The sequence below is a fragment of the Podarcis pityusensis genome (genome assembly GCF_964106645.2).
Source record: "Podarcis pityusensis genome assembly, chromosome: 3".
Taxonomy (NCBI): Eukaryota; Metazoa; Chordata; class Lepidosauria; order Squamata; family Lacertidae; genus Podarcis; species Podarcis pityusensis.
The window spans coordinates 119,976,980-119,995,908 of NC_138026.1; positions in this window are offsets into that span (position 1 = coordinate 119,976,980).

Genomic DNA, 18,929 nt, shown 5'->3' on the forward strand with positions numbered 1-18,929 from the left:
GATGGTTTTCCCATGTTTACTGGGAATGCCCAGAGGTAAAGGAATTCTGGAATAAAATCCTAAAGGTTATTAATGAAATTTTTAAAGTGAAGCTTTCAATAGACTTTGATTTCATGACAATGGGTATAATTGGAAACACGGCTATAGAGAAAGGGGACCAGTTTACCTTCAGAGCTATGATATTATGGGAAAGGCAATGATAGATTTAGGTTGGAAAGAGAGAGAAAAATGGACAGTAGAGGCATGGAATAGTTATTTGTTAGAACCTGTGGGTTAAACCACAGAGCCTAGGACTTGCTGATCAGAAGGTCGGCGGTTCGAATCCCACAACGAGGTGAGTTCCCATTGCTCGGTCCCTGCTCCTGCCCACCTAGCAGTTCAAAAGCATGTCAAAGTGCAAGTAGATCAATAGGTGCCGCTACAGCGGGAAGGTAAACGGCGTTTCCGTGCACTGCTCTGGTTCGCCAGAAGCGGCTCAGTCATGCTGGCCACATGAACCGGAAGCTGTACGCCGGCTCCCTTGGCCAATAAAGCGAGATGAGCGCCGCAACCCCAGAGTCAGGCACGACTAGACCTGATGGTCAGGGGACTCTTTACCCCTTTACCTTTATTCAGTCGGACATTGTCTCAGTCACGTCACAGGAAACAACATGGAAGGTCAAGTCCACCATGATAAGGAACAGATGGAACCCCTGTCTTGAATGGATAAAAACTACTGGAACAAAAGACATTCGGTGGAAACTAAAGAGGCTAGGCCCGTGGCTGAGGATAATTGTTTGAACCCTTCCAATGGATATGGGTGAGGGGGGTGGGAGGGGAGGGAAAGGAAAAAATTGTATGGGAAATTAAAAAATTGGAAGGAGATAATATAATGTATGTAAAGGAGATAATATAATGTATGTAAATCCCAAATAATAATAATAATAAAAACTCAAATAATAATAATAATAATAATAATAATAATAATAATAAACTATTCTAAATACATAATCATAGAATCATAGACTTGTAGAGCTGGGAGTCCAAGGGTTATCAAATCCCAACTAAAGCATCCAATCTAAACTAAAGCAATAATAATAATAATAATAATAATAATAATAATAATAATAATTTATTTATACCCCGCCCGTCTGGCTGGGTTTCCCCAGCCACTCTGGGCAGCCTCCAGCAAAATATTAAAGTACCATAATTCATTACTTTGCTGTAAGAGTGAAGCATGTGATCCTACGATTCGATGTGCCCCGGCTTATCTGATCTTTGCAAAAAAAAAAACCCGAAGAGTCCTATCAGCCAGATTGTCCGTTAGGCTGCAGAGCAATCAAGCAGAAAAGATTGACCGGATAGCAGTGCAAAATTGGCAGCCGGAGCATCTGAGCAGCAGGAAGCGTGGCCTGGAAACGGCGGCGGTTGCGCGCAGATGCCCTCCGCGATTCTCTTGTCTGCCCTCGGTTCACTGCCCCGACCTCTGGCCTCCATTTGCCCTTGTGTACTTTAATAACTGGCTGGATCCGAGTGTGGGGATTACGGTCACTTAGTGCTTGGTTATATTCCTGTGCGTGGCCATGTGTGATCCAGCAAGGCTGGCCATGTTTGCCGTGCTCTCCTTCCGGGCGGCAGGGATGGCAAGGCTTTTAAAGACACAGGCACCAAAAAATCCTTAAATAAGAGTCACATGGGGCATCCAAGTTAGTGCATGGGACAAGTTTGGTAGCTCTGTTACCCCGAAGCCCCAGGGAGGCTAGTAGAGAGAGGAACATTTGAACCTCGGGGGACAAAGGTCATTCCACAGCATTGGGGAAACTCTGCTTCTTTCTTTGGGGGAATTTGAGACTTGGAGCTGGATGTGGGAATATTGCCTCCCGTAATGCTAGCTTTTGTGTAAGGGTAGGTGGTGCTTGAGACACGTGACTGTCCGGAAGGTGTTTATAGCAAAGTATCAGCACCTTGAACTGAACTTGTAAGCACATTAGCATTCAGTGCCGTTGGAATAAATTGGCTGACTATGATCATGTTGCCCCACATCCACATGGCGGGATCAGTTTTCTATTCACTGAAGCTTCCGAGTTGTATTCGAGAGCAGCCCCAGGTTGTTGTTTTTTCAAAAAGTTTTTATTGGTTTTCCAATATTGTAACAAACATAACAACAAACAAACAAAAATTACAGTATCAAAAAAAACAACAACAGAAAAACATTAATCTTAACTGCTATAATCCCACTTTTGGGATGCCTGTGTCTGTGTCATGTCAGACTAACCTGATCTCGTTTTTTGACAGAATTACAAGCCTGGTAGATGAAGGGAACACAGTGGATGTAGCCTACCTTGATTTCAGCAAGGCATTTGACAAGGTGCCCCATGATATTCTTGTAAAGAAGCTGGTAAAATGCGGTCTTGACTATGCTACCACTCAGTGGATTTGTAACTGGCTGACTGACCGAACCCAAAGGGTGCTCATCAATGGTTCCTCTTCATCCTGGAGAAGAGTGACTAGTGGGGTGCCACAGGGTTCTGTCTTGGGCCCGGTCTTATTCAACATCTTTATCAACGACTTGGATGATGGACTCAAGGGCATCCTGATCAAATTTGCAGATGACACCAAACTGGGAGGGGTGGCTAACACCCCAGAGGACAGGATCACACTTCAAAACGACCTTGACAGATTAGAGAACTGGGCCAAAACAAACAAGATGAATTTTAACAGGGGGAAATGTAAAGTATTGCACTTGGGCAAAAAAAATGAGAGGCACAAATACAAGATGGGTGAAACCTGGCTTGAGAGCAGTACATGTGAAAAGGATCTAGGAGTCTTGGTTGACCACAAACTTGACATGAGCCAACAGTGTGACGCGGCAGCTAAAAAAGCCAATGCAATTCTGGGCTGCATCAATAGGAGTATAGCATCTAGATCAAGGGAAGTAATAGTGCCACTGTATTCTGCTCTGGTCAGACCTCACCTGGAGTACTGTGTCCAGTTCTGGGCACCACAGTTCAAGAAGGACACTGACAAACTGGAACGTGTCCAGAGGAGGGCAACCAAAATGGTCAAAGGCCTGGAAACGATGCCTTATGAGGAACGGCTAAGGGAGCTGGGCATGTTTAGCCTGGAGAAGAGGAGATTAAGGGGTGATATGATAGCCATGTTCAAATATATAAAAGGATGTCACATAGAGGAGGGAGAAAGGTTGTTTTCTGCTGCTCCAGAGAAGCGGACACGGAGCAATGGATCCAAACTACAAGAAAGAAGATTCCACCTAAACATTAGGAAGAAATTCCTGACAGTAAGAGCTGTTTGACAGTGGAATTTGCTGCCAAGGAGTGTGGTGGAGTCTCCTTCTTTGGAGGTCTTTAAGCAGAGGCTTGACAACCATATGTTAGGAGTCCTCTGGTGGTGTTTCCTGCTTGGCAGGGGGTTGGACTCGATGGCCCTTGTGGTCTCTTCCAACTCTATGATTCTATGATTCTATGATTTTGGATCCTATTGTTCTAGGACCAATCAGACTGCTGCAATTTGGATCCTATTCCACTCAGTACATAACAGTCTCATCGGTGGGTCGGCCCTGCAGGGAAGTTCCAGCATGCTGAAGGCAGTGGAGGAGAAAGAAAGGGGCAAGACAGGATTGGGCGGTGGCAGCCAAAGCCTCGCTCTTCCTAGGTGGCCATGGCTGACAAGCACAGAAGGAAGCGAGTGGTGTGCTCGGATCTGCCATCCCTCCTAGCTGTTGCCGCCTGAGGAGACAGCCCAACCAAAGCTAATGGGTGGGCCGGCCCTGACTTTGCTGGTGGTTCTGCCAATGCACAGGGCCTGCGAGGCAGGACCCAGCAGCAGGGCCTTCTCTGTGGTGGGGCCCTGAGGATGGAACCGCCTCCCTGCCCTCGCTGAAGTGTCTTTGCCCCCAACATTGCTGCCATTCAGATGAGACCTCTATTCATTTCTGCTTGAAGGGCGGCATATTTCAGCAGCTTGGGAATTGCTGTAGAAATTCAAAACATGCTTTTAGTCATTTGGAATTTTTGTAGTGTTTTGTAGTGATGCCAGCTGCCCTGGCATCCTTCAGGGCGGAATGGCAGATAAAACTCAAGAAAATCATTACAATCTCAGGCTGAACTTTCCCCAAGCCTCAGCAACACTCCCTGTGGTGGATTAATTTTGAGTGGGCTATACACAATTTGAGGGACGCGGGTGGCGCTGTGGGTTAAACCACAGAGCCTAGGACTTGCCGATCAGAAGGTCGGTGGTTCGAATCCCCATGACGGGGTGAGCTCCCGTTGCTCGGTCCCTGCTCCTGTCAACCTAGCAGTTTGAAAGCACCTCAAAGTGCAAGTAGATAAATAGGCACCGCTCCAGCGGGAAGGTAAACGGCGTTTCCGTGCGCTGCTCTGGTTCGCCAGAAGTGGCTTAGTCATGCTGGCCACATGACCCGGAAGCTGTACGCCGGCTCCCTCGGCCAATAAAGCGAGATGAGCGCCGCAACCCCAAAGTCAGCCACGACTGGACCTAATGGTCAGGGGTCCCTTTACCTTTACCTATATAGAATTTGATTTTGCACAACAAAAGGGAGGTCCCGTCCCTTGCTGTTGGGAATAAGATGTTGCAGCCACTTCAGTGCCTAAGGTTCCCCTCCCCTGCAAGGAGATAGGGGTTGTCGTTTGTGTGTGTGCAAGTTATTTCAATTTATTGCATTCAAGGCCGTCCCTAAAGTTAAGCAGAGTGTGGCGACAAAGTAGGGAGCTGTAGCCAAGGCTTGCTCTTTGGCCCACTCCTTGTGGTTTGTCTAGGCGAAATCAATAATAATAATAAGTTTTTATTTATACCCCACCCTTCCCGGTTCAAAAACCAGGCTCCGGGCGTCTGACAACAAATTTAAAACACTTTAAAACACTTAATTATAAAAGCAGCATAAAATACAGTATAAAAACATGAATAACAATAAAATTCAAAAATCAAAAATCAATTAGATAAACCCCAGGGCTAGCTGGCTGAATTGGTCCTACTTGGGCCAGAGAGGAGGTCAGGGGAGAATTAGCTGTGGGGTCTCAGAGCGGGTGATCTTCATAAAAGGGGAGGGGGAGAGAAGGGAATAAAAGATCAGGCTGAGTTCAAATTAAAGGCCAGGCGGAATAGCTCTGTCTTACAGGCCAGGCGGAAGGAGGTTAAATCCTGCAGGGCCCTGGTCTCCTGGGACAAAGCATTCCACCAGGTCGGAGCCATCACTGAGAAGGCCCTGGCCCTGGTGGAGGATAGTCTGACTTCCTTAGGGTCCGGGACCTCTAAACTATGGTTATTCATGGACCTTAAGGTCCTCTGTGGGGCATACCAGGAGAGGCGGTCCCGTACATACAAGGGCCCTAAGCCACAAAGAGCTTTAAAGGTCAAGACCAGCACCTTGGGACTTCCGGGGTGGCGCCATCGGTAATGGCGGACTCCCTCTGATCTGGAGGGACCAGCTCCACGGGAAACGGGTCTTTTCCGCTACGGCGAAGCGGGGACCCTTTCAAAAATCACAGGCGGATGAAGCCTGTGACCATGGGACTTGGCGGGCACCTTTAGCGCCCCCCCAACCCGCAAAGGAACCCACTAACGGGCTCCGGAGCGAAGAGGGGGAAGTGGTGCAGTGCTGAGAGTCAACTGCTTCTTCCGTGGAGTGAAGCCGCACAGCCGTTGCCAGAGAGCGCTGCCTTTTTCCTGGGACAATTTGGCTTTTAAAACAATCACCCGTGAGTACTTAAATTTCAGACAATTGGACTCTAAATAAGGACTTGCGAGTAGAAAGGAAAATTGGACTTAAAAATTTATTTCAATTTGGCACTGAAACGGGAAGGGCTAAACAGGAAGTCAGCCTTCCGTTTCTTTGTAGATAGATTAAAGCAAAGACATGGCAAACTAGAGTTCAGAAAATCGCTTGTAAAGGATTAGCTTTCATCATTTAAAATTGTTAAACCCCCTTCGGAAGCAGGAGAAGAGGGGGGATTTTTTCCGGACTGTTTAAACCTGCAGAAGTGAGTGTAAAGTAAAGTAACTTTCCACCGTCTTGATCCTGGAGCGGGGTGTCAGGACTGACGTTTTTTGAAGCTCATTGACCAGAGACAAACGTTTTTGACAGATAGCTAAAAGAAGAGAAACATAGTGATTCCATTGTTCCCCTTTGCATTTTAAAGGAACAAATATTGACAAAATATCTGAAAAAGGAAACTTGTTGTTAGATCTGTCTTTAAAAGAAAAGAACAAATAGAAGTTTTTCCCCTAGAGGGAGCCTGTGAAACTGTAACCAATTTTGAATCGGGGAGCTCGCAGCTGCTACAGATTACGATCGTGGGAATAGACTTCTGACCTTGCAGGACAATGTATTCAGAAGCTCTCCTGTGTGCTCTCTGCAAAACAAGTGCCCTACTGGAACAGCTACATGAGAAGACGGACTTGATGACTGATGCGATCAGAAATTTTGAACAGGCAGTGGGAAATTATATGGAACCCACCCAGGAATTAAATCAGGAGTGTGCCCTGACAGAACAGATGAGGGAAGAGGATGTTGCTGAATCTTGGGCGCCAGAGATGGAGGGAGCTGTGGCCCAGCAGGAACATGAGCTCTTGGATTTGACAAATGAACTTGGAAAAAGCCAGATTTGGAAAGATAAAGTTTGGTTTGGTTTGGAAATGGGGGGTTGGATAGACCCCCCTATGCAGGGATGTTTGGACTTTTCAAGTCTGGCAATGGGCCGTGAGATGTTTGGGGTTGTGGGGGCTCTTAATTTTGGAGGGACTTTGAAACATGTTTTTAAATACCACATGGAGTTTAGTGTGGACTATGGAAAAAGGGCTGATTTGTCGAGAAGGGTCAAAAACATTGTTAAGTTGGAGTTCCCACAAGTGAAAGGAGCAGGAGACAAAGGAAAATACAGCTATAAATATGAAGAAGAGCTGCGGAAGGGACATGGAAGGGACTTAAGGGCCTCGGATATAAGATTACCAGGTTAATGCGCTAGATTGATGGGATAGAAAGGACTGACAAAACCCGGGACCAGCAGGAAGAGACGCTGGATGAAGATTGGATTTTTTTTTTTTTTTTTAGGATTGTTTTATAAAATTGATGAATGTTAGAAAAATGTTGGAACGAAATTATTTGGCTTTAGTAAAAATGTTTAAAGAATTATGTAAGAATATTATGGTTATGAGAAATTGGTAAAAATAAGATTTAAGTTTTAAGCTTTAAGGTTTTTTATAGTAAGATAAGATTAAAATAGATTAAGGTAATGTAATGACAGAATATTATGAAATATGGAAAGGATTTGCTGCGACAATTAATAACTAGGATACAAAAAAAAAGAGGGAAAGGAATTGCTGGACAAACAAACTGAATTGGAATACAAAAGAGGGAGGTATGAGGAGGTCCAGGAAATAAGTAAATGTAAAAGTAGTGATGAAAAGATGGAATTGTTTTTAACTGTTTTTTCTTTTTTCTTTTTGTATTCCGTATTGTGTAATTTTCTTTTTAATTTTTAAATTCTTTTTTTTTTTATTAATGTGTTTCTTTTCATGTGAAACTTTAATAAATATCATTTTAAAAAAAACAAAAAAAGGGAGGAGGAGGAGGTCAAAGAAAGAAGGTAATGACAGTTAAGGATTTAAGAATATTGGATTTGTTTTTAAATGTTTGTGGTATATTTTTGTTTTTTGATCGTGTTGCGCTATTTTTTGATTTTGATTTTTATTAATTTGTATTGTTTGATGTGGTTTGCTTTTTCTTTGTTTTTTCTTTCTCTTTTTCTACTTTGTTTTCTTCTGTAATTCTAAATTTTTTTTCAATAAATATCATTTAAAAAACAAACAAACAAGACCAGCACCTTGAACCTGACCCTGTACTCCACCGGGAGCCAGTGCAGCTGGAAAAGCACTGGGTGAAGCACATGTTCCCATGGCAGGGCCGTGAGGAGCCTCGCTGCAGCATTCTGCACCCGCTGGAGTTTCTGGGACAGCTTCAAGGGCAGCCCCGCCTAGAGCGAATTACAGTAGTCAAGCCCAGAGGTGACCGTCGCATGGATCACTGTGGCCAGATCAGGGCGGGAAAGGTAAGGGACCAACTGCTTAATGCGGCGAAGGTGGAAAAATGTCGCCTTGGCTGTTGCTGTAACTTGCGCCTCCATGGAAACCAAGCATTATCTACTCTGACTGACAGCTGCTGTCTGGGGTTTCAGGCAGGGAGAATGTTCTAGCTCTGCCTGGAGATGTTGCCAGGGACCTGGGACCCTTCTGCATGCAAGGCAGCTAAGCCACGGCCCTTCTCCATTCTGCAGTCTTGAGTTGCAAAGCGAAAAAGTGAAATGTGCGCCTCTATCTCTGTGTGTGCAAAACTGCCCTTAGGTCTTTCTGAACACTGCTTCTTGCCCAGACAGCCTTCTCTTGTTTGCTCTGTGCCGGGGTTCTTTTGTAAGATCTTTCATGTGCCTGATGCCAGCAGCATGCCGGGGGATTTTTGGCAACGGGAAGCCAGAACGGGGTTGAAATTCCAAACCTTTTATTTTATTATTATTGCAGTCAGGGAGTTGTAAAGGAATAAACGTCTGATAAGGGCAATGGATAAAAGTCGCCAGGGAACCGAAGAGGCATTTTGCAGCAGGGGGTTGCAAGCATGTCGCCCAGAGCCCTGCTCTTTGCCACTGTCTAGGCTGGTGCAGTGCCAAAAAAGGGGAGGGCAAGACCCACACAAAACTTTCCAACGGACCTAAAAGCATTATCAATTCCACTTGGGGAAGGGCGATAGCTTAGCCTTAGTGTAGACCATGGATCTTAAAAAGAAGAGACATCACCTTGCAACAAAGGTCCTTATAGTTAAAGCTATGGTTTTCCCAGCAGTGATGTATGGAAGTGAGAGCTGGACCATAAAGAAGGCTGATCACTGAAGAATGGATGCTTTTGAATTGTGGTGCTGGAGGAGACTCATGAGAGTCCCGTGGACTGCAAGAAGATCAAACCTCTCCATTCTGAAGGAAATCAGCCCTGAGTGCTCACTGGAAGGACAGATCCTGAAGCTGAGGCTCCAGTACTTTGGCCACCTCATGAGAAGACCTTGATGTTGGGAAAGATGGGGGGCACAAGGAGAAGGGGATGACAGAGGACGAGATGGTTGGACAGTGTTCTTGAAGCTACCAGCATGAGTTTGACCAAACTGCGGGAGGCAGTGGAAGACAGGAGGGCCTGGCGTGCTCTGGTCCAGGGGGTCATGAAGAGTCGGACATGACTAAACGACTAAACAACAACAACAGACCATGGATAGGCAAACTAAGGCCCGAGGGCCAGATCTGGCCCAATAGCCTTCTAAATCTGGCCAGCAGACGGTCCAGGAATCAGCGTGTTTTTACATGAGTAGAATGTGTCCTTTTCTTTAAAATGCATCTCTGGGTTATTTGTGGGGCATAGAAATTCGTTCGTTTATTTCCCCCAAAAAAATATAGTCCGGCTCCCCACATGGTCTGTGGGACAGTGGACCGGCCCCCTGCTGAAAAGGTTTGCTGACCCCTGGTGTAGACGATACTGAGCTAGATAGATCAATGAGTATAAGGGAGCTTGCCATGTTCTGAACATGGGTGCCTGTCTCACAGAATCGAGGTTTCTTGGCCTTTTCAAAAGCTCCAATCTGCCAAACTTCAACGCACAGCACTAAATTTCTTTCACATCTTGGCTTTTGGGAAACCTGCCTCCTCCCCTTTAATTTAAATTGTTTTATGCTCCCCGCCCCCCACCAATTTATTAATGTGGTGCTGATCAGTTGCATGTGCAAACATGTGGTCGCCCCTTCCCGGATAACGTTCTGTTTTGTGGTTTTGAAAGAGCAGCTGTCAAGAGGTGTTTTGGAACAGGAGATTGCCCTCCGTGTTCATGTGCTGTCTCCCAGATGAGGGAAGGGGAGTGGGGAAGCCAGAGCCTTGCGGAGAGCATTGAGATGGGTGTTGGCAGCAGCAGGTATCTGAGCCACCTGGAAGACAAAGCAAAAACCCTGCAGGACCAGTTCGGGTTCTCCTAGAAACTCTGTTTGCATTGAAAAAGTCAACACCGGGAGAATGCGCTGATTAAGTGATAGCGGGGAGCGTGTGCAGAACTACGTGCCAAAAAAAGGGCTGGCATCTTTCTGTTATCCTCAACACAGCACGTTTGGCTAACCAACTTGAAATAATGTCATGGGCCCATGGCAGAGTCATAAGAATTTGGGAAGAGTCTTCTGGGTCAGGACCGTGGCCCGTCTAGGCCAGCATCCTGTTCTCACAGGGGAAAACCAGATGTCCCAAAGAGAAGTGTTAAGTTGTGGGTGAACATATCAGACGACACAGCGATTCTTCAGACAGCTCTTGTTTATTCACAGGCCAGAACAGAACTGAACTCAGACAGCTCTTGTTTATTCACAGGCCAGAACAGAACTGAACTGAAGGGTTCAGCCAGCCTGCTTATATAGAGCTCCACTACAACGCAACAGTAACAACTTTCTGTAACTATCCAATCACTGAACGTCACTTTCAATTCCTTATTGGCATATGCGGACCTGAGTGAAAACTATCCCCCTGCTGGCCCAGGGTGAGAACTTCGGTACATAACAAGAAGCCCCCGCAAGCCAGACCTGAGCACAAGACCAGCACTCTCTTCCCCACCCCCCCGTGGTTTCCAGCAATTTGAAATGGTTGGGAACCTCTGGCTTGTGAGCCAGTCTTGGCCCACGAGGCCATTTCCCCCAAGCCACATACACCTATCTATCAGTTGACGTCACTTGGAAAGGAGATGGGCTTCGATTCTGCATTGGTTGCGCAGGGTTTGACACCAAATTTGTGTAGGAGTTAAATCCTGCTCAGCTTGACTGTGTGAACCAATTATCTGCTGGTAACTGACCCACCTAGTCCTGCATTCTGTCCTTAAAGTGGTCAACCAGTTGCTCATTATGGGTAACTCGCAATGGGACCCAAGCACGAGAGCCTGCTCCCTTCTTGTGGTTTCCAGCAGCTGGTATTCAGAATCATTTCTGCCTCTGGCTGCGGAGGCAGAGAACATCCGTCATGGCTCCTCCATCAATTTATCTAATCCACTTTTAAAGCCCTCTAAGTTGGTGGCTGTTATGTACTGAAGTTCTCACCCTGGGCCAGCAGGGGGATACTGTAGATAGTTTTCACTCAGGTCCGCATATGCAAATAAGGAATTGAAAGTGACGTTCAGTGATTGGATAGTTACAGAAAGTTGTTACTGTTGCGTTGTAGTGGAGCTCTATATAAGCAGGTTGGCTGAACCCTTCAGTTCAGTTCTGTTCTGGCCTGTGAATAAACAAGAGCTGTCTGAAGAATTGCTGTGTCATTTGATATGTTCACCCTGTGGCAGGGAGTTCCACAGTTCCAACTCTGTGATGCATGAAGATTTATCCGACTTGGCTCTTCCAACCTTCAACTTCATTGAATGTCCCCGAGTTCCAGTGTTGGCAAAGCAGTGTAATGTTTTTGCCAGGCCTTCCTCTTCACACATATCACCTCGATTCGCTTAAAACGTATGTTCCGATATCCCTCCATAGGTTGAGAGAACAAGCCCCTTCCCCCAAATGTGGCTTTTGCAGCAGTCGAGGGAGGAAATCCATATCCCATGCGGCCTGCCACACAGCTTCTGGGTGCAAGATTCGCATGGCTCCATTTGGCCCTCCTGTCTTCACACAATTGTGCATTGTGCGCAGGGAGCAAAAAGAAGGAGGAATCATCACATGCTCTGATTTACAAGAAGATCATTGTGTCATATGTGTGTTATTGGGGTGGCAAGCATTTTAAAAACACACAAACACAGAACCCGCATTGTGCCCAAAGTTAGACAAAAAACAACCACCTTCCAAGCACATTAAGATCTATATTTCTCCCAAAAATAATATATTTTTTTTATGGGGAAATGTGTCACGCTGCACCAGGCAAAAGAAAATGCTTGCTATTTTTCATGCTTCCAAATGATGCCTTATGACATGTTTTTTGTTTTTGTTTTAAAGGAATTGGACAAATTCATGGAGGAGGAGAGGGCTGTCACGGCTACTGGCCATAATGGCTACCGTATTTTTTGCTCTATAAGACTCACTTTTTCCCTCCTAAAAAGTAAGGGGAAATGTGTGTGCATCCTATAGAGTGAATGCAGGCTGCGCGGCTAAGCCCAAAGCCAGAACAGGGAGACGGAGCACTGCGCAGCGCTCCGTCTCGCTGTTCTAGCTTGGGGTTAGCTGTGCAAAGCCTCCGCAGGGCAGCGGGGTGCCTTCACCCCGCTGCCCCACGGAGGCTACGAAGGCTGTACGAAGGTGGGGGGAAGGCTGCAACGCTTCCCCCCACCGCCAGCCCCACAAGCTTGGGGGGCAGCGGGAAGGCGGCGTGCCGCCTTTGCGCTGCTCCCCGACCTTGTCTTTGGGGCTGGCGGTGGGGGAAAGCAGCGTTTCCCCCCGCCAGCCCCAAAGAGCAGGTCGAAAGGAACCCAAAGCCTCCGGAGCCCAGCAGGAAGTTCCCGCTGGCCTCCGGAGGCTTCGGGTGAGCGCACCTTGTACGCACAGAACGCACATTGTTTTAGAGGGGGAGAACAAGAAAAAAATTTTTCCCCCCTGTTCTCCCCCTCCTATGGTCTGGTGCGTCCTATGGTCCGGTGTGTCCTATAGAGCGAAAAATACGGTATGTCCTGCCCTCCGCAGTTGTAGGCAGCAGTGCTTCTGAATCTCAGCTGCTGGAAACCACAGGCGGGGAGAGGGCTCTCTTATGCTCAAATCCTGCTTGCAAGTTTCCCATGGGGTCATCTGGTTGGCCACTGTGAGAGCAGGATGCTGGACTAGATGGGCCACTGGCCTGATCTAGTGGGCTTTTCATATAATAATAATAATAGTAAATTATTATTTATACCCTGCCCATCTGGCTGGGCTTCCCCAGCCACTCTGGGCGGCTTCCAACATAATATTAAAATACAGTAATGCATCAAACATTAAAAGCTTCCCTAAACAGGGCTGCCTTCAGATGTCTTCTAAAAGTCTGGTAGTTGTTGTTCTCTTTGACATCTGGTGGGAGGGCGTTCCACAGGGCGGGTGCCACCACCGAGAAGGCCCTCTGCCTGGTTCCCTGTAACTTGGCTTCTCGCAGGGAGGGAACCACCAGAAGGCCCTCGGCGCTGGACCTCAGTGTCCGGGCAGAACGATGGAGGTGGAGATGCTCCTCCAGGTCTACTGGACCGAGGCCGTTTAGGGCTTTAAAGGTCAGTACCAACACTTTGAATTGTGCTCAGAAATATGTACCTATTTCTTTGTTGTCGTGAGACGTAACAATGGGACGCCGGTGTGTGTGTTTCTGTGCGCAGGGGCATAGCTAGGGTGCAGCACCAACTGAATTTGCGGACCCAGTTCAAATGCTGGCCTTCCTATGTCATCTCCCTGTGAAGTGGAGCAATCAGCAGAGTTGTTCCCGCTGTCGATCTGACTTCGACATTTCTCAAGGGGATACAGTTTGGCTGGTGAAGAAGAACTGCAGTCCACCCTTTGATTCACTCCAAAACTGTACACAATAATTTTTTTAAAAATCATTTTTATTGATTTTCCAATAAAATACATCCAATTAATATATCCAATCATAATACTCCAATTAAAATAAAAAACTAAAATAAAAAAAACCCAAATTATAGTCCAAATTATAATTATTAATTTTTCGGAGCTCCTCACAGACTGGATCTCTGAAGCATATCTCCACATCTCAGTTCTGCCTCTCCCCGTTTCCATATTTTCCACGTCTCGATTTTGATGCTTTATAATTCTCTGGGTGGAGGAGGACTTTCTCGTGGACCCGCGGATTGTCTGAGATTGCCGACTTGCATCAAGGTGCAAGCGGCAGGACACTGGGTCGCAGAGCACGGGACGGCTGGCACTCTCCGATGCCATTCTCATAGCTGTACACAATATTTTTAACATAACTAGGTAAGCAGCTACGGTGAGTTAACGCTTCCTCTTGAGTCCACACTGTTCCAGATGCAATCGCCTTTCCCACATCTGTGCGGCAAAGAAAGTGCTTGCTCCATTCTGCAACTCAGTTGGTCCACTCTCTGAAACCAATGGAACCTGATAGATTCCTGAATGCTCCGAGTGATTTCCGGGCCGACATGTTTGGCTCTTGCCTCACTGTGGAACAGGGGCGGCAACTCTGTGGGGCTGAGCTGTCTTTGCCCCCCTCCAAATATCTGTGGCAGGGGGCTGCGCTCCCTCAATGTAGAGGGGGCAGAGGAGGCCAAGCATGGAGACAAGTGTGTCGTGGTTTCAGTGGCCAACTCCTCCTGAGCACGAGATAGGAGCAGCCGCCTGCGACGGAAGCTGTGAGGCACAGGGTTCTGCATCTTGCCTCCTCCCAACAATGCAAGGTTGTGCATTCACCAAGCCCAGGGCATGTGCCCTTACACATGCACAATGCGTGACTGGCCCCCTCAATCTTGGGCGCAACTTCGCACCACTGTTGTGGAATGGTGAGAGGCAAAGAGCTGTTGACACAGTCACTCCTGTGTGCCCTCACCATCGCTGTGTACCAGCTTGGTACTCCAGCAACCTGTGTGCAGTGAAACAGGATGATGGATGGCTGCAGCACAGGTAGCTTGAAACTCGGTCAAAATCTGTTGGAAGTGTAAAGAAAAGGAAGGGACCTTTTATCATATGTGGTAGGAATGTAGAGAAAATGTGGTAGGAATGTAGAGAAAAAAAATATTGGGAAATGATATATAATGAATTGAAGAAAATGTTTTAAATGACTTTTGTAAAAAAAACCGAAGCAGTTTTGTTAGGGATTGTAGGACAAGACCTGCCAAGGAAAATAAAGAATTTATTCATGTATGCTACAACAGCGGTAAGAGTCTTGATAGCACAAGGATGGAAGAATGAGGAAACCCCGACAAAGGAACAGTGGCAAGAGAAATTGATGAACTATGCAGAATTGGCTAAACTAACATACAAACTGCGAGATAAGGACTACTGTGACTTTAAAGAATAATGGGAACTTTTTTACTTAAAAAAACAACAAAATGAATTGGACTCCTTGGCAGGTTTTGAATAAACACACACAAATTTAGTGTTTGGTAACATGGTAGATAAGGGACGCGGGTGGCGCTGTGGGTAAAAGCACAGTGTCTAGGACTTGCCGATCGTATGGTCGGCGGTTCGAATCCCCGCGGCGGGGTGAGCTCCCGTCTTCGGTCCCAGCTCCTGCCCACCTAGCAGTTCGAAAGCACCCCTAAGTGCAAGTAGATAAATAGGTACCTGTGATGGCCTGGGAATCCAATTCAGAGGCTGCACAGGAATCCCAGCCTGCACAGGAGTCCCCGCCTCCAGGGCCGGCTGAACTGGGGCAGGGGCTTGATTCTGAAGCGCCTGCACCTGTGCCGGATCCTCAGGAGCAGGCACCAGGTGAATCCACTCTGGCTCCAGAGGTGGTTGAGGACTCAGTGCCTACAGGTGAGTCTCCCCCTGGGTCCAGTAACCCTTCAGCCTCTCCTGAGCTGCAGAGGCTCAGGGCAGAGAGGCGAAGGGAACTGGTTTCTCGCAGGAGGAGTGCTCGCCTTAAGGCCAGGAGAGGCGGGTCTCCTGGGGGCCGGGACCGCCCCTGGCCTCAGAGAAGATAAAGGCCAGTCAGCCCGGTCCCAGGTTGCGGGAGCAACGTCGTTGATGAGCTGTTTCGGCCAGCATCCTGTCCTGTTCCCCCAGAGTTCCTGTCCTTGCCTGGCTTCTCGCTGTGGACCCTGCTTTGCCTGAGGAGGACTGTCTGGCGACCCTCAGCTCAGGTCCTGGACCTCGCCCCACGGTAACCTCCCCCCTGGACCAGCACAGTTTGCTCCCGCCACACCCGCACTCCCCCTTCGTTGGGGTGCGTTTGGGAAAAGCCAGAAGCCATGGCCGACCAGGCAGCTGCACTGGTGGCATTGGCCCAGGAGAACCAGGCCTTGACTCACACCGTGCAGCAGCTCAGCGATGCGGTTACGGCACCCTACCGGCTCCTGTGGCCAACGCCCCAGCTCCAGGCAAGTACCCAGTGGCCTTGCCAGAGAAATTTGATGGGGCCCTGGCCAGCTTTCCCATGTTCCTCGCCCAGGCCAAGTTGTATATTCAGGGGCGAGCCCGGAACTTCCCTGACGACCGCACCAAGGTGCACTTTTTGATCAGTTTGTTAAAGGACCAGGCAGCCAAGTGGGCATTGCCGCTGCTCAGGCAAGACTCCCCCTTGCTGACAGACTATATGGGGTTTTGCAACCATTTGGAGGCCGCATTCGGCAACCCCCAGAAGGAGAGTCAAGCCAACCGGGCAATTAGGCGTTTGAAACAGGGCAAGTCCACTGCGGCCGCCTACACCATGGAATTTCGGCTGTTGGCGCAAGACTTGTCTTGGAATGACTCTGCACTTCGGGACCAGTATCTTGAGGGACTGTCGGATGAGATACTGGACCAGTACCGCTTTATAGCGGGAAGGTAAACGGCATTTCCGTGTGCTGCGCTGGTGCCGGCTCGCCAGAGCAGCTTCGTCACGCTGGCCACGTGACCCGGAAGTGTCTTCGGACAGCGCTGGCCCCCGGCCTCTTAAGTGAGATGGGCGCACAACCCTAGAGTTGGACACGACTGGCCCGTACAGGCAGGGGTACCTTTACCTTTACCTTAACATGGTAGATAGATAATATAAGGATTGGAATAATTTTATAATATGCAGAGAGTGACGTGTGCTGAGAAATCAGAGAGAGGAGCTGAGGGAAGTCTCGGAGGGGGGGTTGATGGGGAATGGGGGGGAAAGGGGGGGAATAATGAATATTATATGTTTTGATATACAGTGGTACCTCGGGATGCGAATGGGATCCCTTCCGGAGCCCTGTGTGCATCCTGAACAGAACGTAAGATGCGACTGCGCCTCTGTGTGTGCGCGGGTCACATTTTGCCGCTTCTGCGCATGCACGTGGCGTCATTTTGAGCGTCTGCCGAGCGGCGAAACCCAGAAGTAACGCGCTCCGTTATTTCTGGGTTGCCGCGAAGCGCAACCCGAAAGCGCTCAACCTGAAGCACGTTCAACCCGAGGTATGACTGTACTGTTATGTGGAAATTGTCAATAAAAAAAGAAAGAAAAGAAAGAAACTCAGTCCAAACCTAACCGAACGCAGGTGAGATGGCAACATTGTGCCTGCCATGTGGTGGGGGCAGCAATGATGAAAGCCTACTCTTCTCTGCCTCCTTGCATCCACACGTTGCTGTCCAGCATATTTTTTTTAATGGACTTCTGTCATCTGGCCAAGAGTGCGTTGTTCTCACACTGCCGGAGGCACGTTAGGGACAAAATTGCTCCGATTCAGACAGATTCAGATGCCAGCAAGTCCAAGGTCTGCTCTATCTATACTGGATCAGCTCAGATTATTGCAGTCTGAGGATGTGGACAGTGTGGCTGGCCACCCCGACCCATTCCTGGCTTCTTCATTTATACAATATGCTCCAGTAAGTTGCGGAATTCAGACTCTTTGGTGGGTGGGTGAGTCACAGAATTTGGGTTATTGCGACTTTAAATAAATGCACGTTCCGGCTGCCTATATTGAGATTTTAGCAAGGTCACAGATTAGGAAACAGCACAGAGGGAGGAGGAAGGGGCTGTGTGTTGGAACTTATCTCTGAAGGCAGCCTTCCCCTATCTGAGCCTTGCAACAGTTTTTGTGTTTTGCAGTCAGTGCTTCTGCAGGAAGGAACAGGACCTTGGCTGCAATGGCCCTGAGGCAGTAGAATTGCCTTCCAATTGAGGTTTTGAGCTGGTCCTTTCAGATTTCTAGAAGGGAGTTTCAGCTACTGAGTGTTAATTACATTTTCTTGGCCACTTTCACTGAGGTTGTGTGTGTTATGTTTGCATTTTACCAGTCGGTTGTTGTTTTAAAAAAACTGTTCTGTGGTTTAGTTGCTATAATCTTTTCCGTAAGCCGCCTAGGGCTCTGGAAAGGCTGGATATAGATGGAATTAAATGCATAAGCGCTGTGCATTTACTCCAATTGCCCCATCAAATCCTTGGCTGCGGTCCTTTGGTGACAGCGCAAATGGCTCCGCTTTTGCTTATTGTACTTGGCACCCACCCATGTCGGCTCGACCGAGTCTGGAGCATGCCTCTTCTGTGTGAAAACACCCCTTGTGTACAAAGCAGAGGTTAACAGATAATCCCTCGGTGGCCGCTGACTCTAGCAGGAACCGGCCTGAATCCTCTTGGGTGCAAAGCAGTCAAAATGCACGTACTTGCCTTGCAAGAGTGACACAACCATGAGCAAGTCGGCTGTAAATTTCCCAGATTCCTTATCCTGGTGTGATTCAGTTACATTGCCCGTACTAGCCCTGGAGGTATGTCACAACATCCGCGACCGTTACAGAAAACCTCCATGCCTTGCGCTCTGTGCATGGAAGGAACCTGCACACACACACACACACACACACACACACACACACACACACAATCTGCGGTGCTTCTTCCTCTTAGTCACGAGAGGGTGTCGTTATCCTGAATCAGCAAAAAAGGGGAGGGGGCCACTTAGGATGTCATCACCGCTACCAACTTGAAGACAGCTCTGGTTGATCTTTTATGAACATGGGGCTTGCATGTCAGCTGGCGATAGCAATGTAACATGAGATCTCTTGCACTCTCTCTCCAAATGCACTGCTGGACAGTTTGCAAAATGGTTTCTGAATCAGAGGCATAAGCATAGAAGGAATAAGAAGAGGGGTACAAGGTCCATATAGTTAAAGCTATGGTTTTCCCAGATGTGATGTATGGAAGTGAGAGCTGGACCATAAAGAAGGCTGATCGCCAAAGAATTGATGCTTTTGAATTCTGGTGCTGGAGGAGACTCTTGAGAGTCCCATGGACTGCAGGAAGATCAAACCTCTCCATTCTGAAGGAAATCAGCCCTGAGTTCTCACTGGAAGG